Source organism: Ictalurus furcatus, chromosome 27, assembly GCF_023375685.1.
Source record: "Ictalurus furcatus strain D&B chromosome 27, Billie_1.0, whole genome shotgun sequence".
In the NCBI taxonomy this organism is placed as follows: Eukaryota; Metazoa; Chordata; class Actinopteri; order Siluriformes; family Ictaluridae; genus Ictalurus; species Ictalurus furcatus.
In genome coordinates this window covers 14,424,793-14,429,585 of record NC_071281.1, presented here as the reverse complement: position 1 = coordinate 14,429,585, position 4,793 = coordinate 14,424,793, and positions in this window count along the sequence as shown.

The window sequence follows — 4,793 nt, the reverse complement described above, 5'->3', positions numbered from 1 at the left end:
CATTGACTGCAGTTGCCTTGGAATTATTTAATAGTCAAATGCCTATAAGGCACAGTTCCATAATATGCATAGGGCAAGGGTAGCTCAGGCTTCTTGTTGTTGTTGTTGTTGTTGTTGTTTTTTAGTTCTTTGTGGTGACCAGACTAATAACTTGACTTGTGGTTGAGATACATGCAACAGAAACATACTTCAGTACTGTTTTCAGAATTGTATACTAGTAGAAAGTGTCAAATATTTCTAAAATAAAAATGTTTTCTCAGGCCTTCACACACGTGTATACATCAGCCATTCAGGAAATATGGCCATGTCGATACATGCAAACACCTTGTTTGTTCTCTATTAATCTGATAATTACTGTGATATTGCACTTAGACATCGCTCATAATCCTTACAGTCTGTCTCTGTCCAAGAAAAATGATTTGTATCAGATAGACAAGCGCACAAATGTCACACATGAGCACACTTGTAATAGTGGAAAGCATGACTCCATACTCGCAGCATTGCCAAGCAGAAACACTGTAATATCAAACACAGTGTAGCTCAAATGATTTTATCAGATCCCACTTTGCTGGGCGTCAAGAGTTTTGTCTGCACTGGCACCTAGAGGAACTTTCCCTGAATGTCTGAACAACAGAATTGAACAAATAAATACTGAAGACTTCACTAAGCTTCCCTGAGCTATTTGTAAAAGCATGAGGATTTCTTTTTTATTTAGCCTACAGAGCACTTCTTCAAGTCACACTGGATATGGATTATTCTATAAATGTAAATGTATTAATATAAAATGTACTTAAGAAAATATGTGAATACATTTTCTAGGAACTTTCTTGGAAAGTCTCACTTGACATGCCATAAAACTTGAGCTTGTTTGTTTTCATTATGTAATCCTGTTAAGCTACTCTAAGACATGAGCAGATACTGCCTCCTTGTGGTATTTGGAGGAACATTTATCTAAAACGTTTGACTGTGAATGTCCTGTACTGGTAGAATTTTGGCTGCAACTGTTTAATAGGATTATAAACACAGCTTTTTTTTTTTTTTTTTAGTACAGTCTATTAGATTTAGCCATGGCTCTCAATGTGGGGTCTGGGTACCCCAATGGATCTGTAAAGCATAGCCAAGTGTTCCTCATGTTTCTTTGTTTATTACTGAGTTTTCATAGTCATTATTCTACAAGTAGGCCTGGACTTTTAATTTACAATATATGAAAAATTAACTCGAACCTAATATCAATTTTAATAGAAATGTGTTCTGTGTGTGGAAAGTTCAGGAGGGGGAAAAAAAACCCTCAATGGCTCTAATGCTTAGCCCAAATATTATTGTGCTCATTTAAATAATCACATAATATGAAATAGTTTTATACTATATAGTGCTACATAGTATGATTGATTTTAAGGAAATATCATATAATGTTACGGATATCATATCATTATCATATTTTATGATATTTCAATAGTATATTAAATGTTAATTAGATTTTACAACATGTCAGTCTATAATTAGGAGTTGTACCTTTACTTATAGTAACATTCAGAAAGTAGTTACTGTACATCTAATCATGTCTTTAATCACAAGTGGCATGTTTAGATTTTGATGTGAGACATTTGTACAGTAAATAATAAAGTGCTGTTTAGCTTCCATATCCAGCTACAGTACTCGCAATTCTGCATGACATTTCACACTGTTATATAAGTCAGTAGGAGAAAGTTTAATAAAAGACTGCGCTTATTTAGTAGTAGGAAAAAATAAGCATTGACTCTAATTCATAGGCTTCACTCAATGTCCCCCACCCTGAAAGGAAATGTCACACTGCAACTCTAAACACTCGCCACTTCCTGTGATACAGCAAAAGGGCTGACCTCAAAGGACCATTCCTCTGAGTCGAAACAGTCTCCTTTTAACTCTCTCTCTCCTCTCGATATACCATTTTTATATAAGGGAAAAAAAACTATTTTGCAATGTTATAGTTATATATAAGTTACTGTTACCACCATGTAGTTGATTTATTTTCCTATACCATCATGTTCTGAGGTGTTTTATTCCTCTTATACCACAACGATTTGCCATTGCTGATTTTCTTTATATATTATGAATGTACCCTTTATACTTTTTATCTATTTCTAGTTATATTATTATTCTGGAATGTCAGTGAGACAAGTTGGTTACAGCTCTAAACAGTCACTCCATTACAGTCAGCCTCTCTTTTTTCCTCTCTCTTGAAGTTAATAAAACAAAAACAAAAACAAAAAAATGCAGCTTGTTACCCAGAAACTACAAAGTGCAAAGTCCTCTGACCTGAAAACGTCTTCATTGTGGAAAACTGTTACAAAGTCGCTGACACTCGAGACTCCTTCAGTATATGTTAAATAAAATACCTCCTTACAGAACATCCATCCATCCATTATTTTTCCATACTGCTTATCCTTCACAGGGTTGCAGGAGGAGCATGGAGCTTATCCCAGGAAACTCAGAGCAAGGGAAGCCTGGAGTACCCGGAGGAAACTCCTGAAGCACAGGGAGAAGATGCAGACTCGGCACACACAAGGCAGAGGTGGGATTCGAACCCCCAACACTGGAGGTGCGAAGCAAAAGTGCCAACCACCAAGCCAACGTTCCCCATCAACCACCCACACCCCCACAACAGAACATTTCAATGTAAAATAAAAACACATTCTTAAACTGTTTATTACACACACACACACACACACACACACACACTGCAGTTGCTTGGAATGATTACATTTTTTCTGTGAATTTAAGTCACTCCTCCATAATATACATAGGATAATGGTAGGTTGTGAAAGAATTTACAAATCTGTATTCTAGGGCGTTTTTTTTTTTTTATTTTGTATTTTTGGTTGAAATACGTACTGTACAAAAGTATTGAGATATATTCAAAAGCGATGCAGGTCATACAAAAACGCAATTCAGTTCTATGTTTCAGTATTATATATGTAAAAAAAAATCAATCAATCAATCAAAATTTCACACTGCAAAAGGTTTTCCCAGGCCTTCACACATATGATCTGTATACGTTAACCATTCATGAAATATGGCCATTTGTATACTTGTAAACACCTTGTTTACTGTCTTGTAATCTGATAATTACTGTGATATTGCACTTAGACATTGCTCATAGTCCTTACAGTCTGTCCCTGCACAAGAAACCCAATTTTTATTAGACAGTAGCAGTCTAGAGCAAGCAGACATGAAAGCTTAATAACGTCAATAACAACATGACACATGAATGACTCCTGGATCCAGTCTAGTTTTACGGCTTCTATAAAAACAGGACAGAGTAGTATTTAGAACGGTGATTAGAAGATGAGATGATATGAAAAGGAATGGGTGTGTATTGGTCAGGTTAGAGATTTAAGTGTCTGATAGTAGGATTGTTTACCTGACTGTGCCTGCCCATCCAGTTGAAAAATAACAAAATGGTTTATGTAGGAAGGAAAAAAAAAATAAAAAATACAACTTTCTGCAAGAACTGGGGGAAGTGTTTTAAAATAGAAAGTCCTACAGTAATTACACACTACATCTACAGTTACTGCAGATTACTGTTACAGTTACTGCTTTTTCCAGTCCCTGCATTGAAAATGTTTGGCTGGAATGAACAGCTAGCCCACTACAAATTCAGCAAAGTGTTTTAAAGAGCTGCAACAAGAAAACCGTCTGTATTTACTGTCTGTAGGTTTATCGTTATTGACTTTTGTCCATTTCTAAAATGTACCTAGATCAAATGAACCACATGCTTCTGCTCAAGTATTTATTGTAAACTATTAACTTGTTGGAATACGCCTTTAACTCATGGGGAGAAAGTTCAATAGCATAAATAAACTTTCCCATTCAATATAAAACACAGCCCCCTTGCAATACTACTACTACTAATAATAATAATAATAAGAAGAAGAAGAAGAAGAAGAAGAAGAACAAAAAAAGAAGAAGGATTAAGCTGAAATGTCTTGGTACAAATATACATACATACATACATACAAATCTATTATTATTTTCTAAAAGCTCTTCTTTTTAAAGCAATGCTGATCTAGCATCTGGTATACTGTGAAAAGGACGATGACCAAATTACAGGTTTGCCATATAGAAATAGCTTCGCATGATCCAAGACAGTATTTAAAATATTCCATCATATTCTAAACAAAGAAAAACTACCCCACAACGGAATGGTGGTGAAAAATTGAAGCTCCATGACTAGGATGTGTGGGCATTTAAGTATGATGGCAATTTTAAATAATGTTTTAACTAGTTAAATATATAAAACATTACCAACAAACCAAACTTACCACATAACATGTGTATGCTAATGTTATGAAATGCATGTGTTAATGTGTACAAGCATGTACAAGACACAAGTTATTGACATATCTATTAAATATTTCCCTAGTCAAAGTAGTCTAGTCCAGTCAATACTGCATTAGTTAATGTTGTATTCATGTATAACACATTTTAATATAATGATATACAGTATGCAGTAATGTGTGAGGTAAATTAATTATGGTTATGTGTAATTAGTTATACAGACATATTAATACAACATTATTCAATATACCAGAAACTATAGAATGAAAAATCACTTTCTATACAGATTCTGTATAGTAATATTAACATATTCTAGTAACACAATATGAGGACATTCGTTAAAATACATGTCAGTAATTTTTTCAGTAAGGCATTGATATTTTATTATTATTACTGAATAATTACTGACATTAAAAAAACTAGATTTTTGTTATTTATAATAAAAATATTTAGAAAACAATGTAACAGGTAATAAA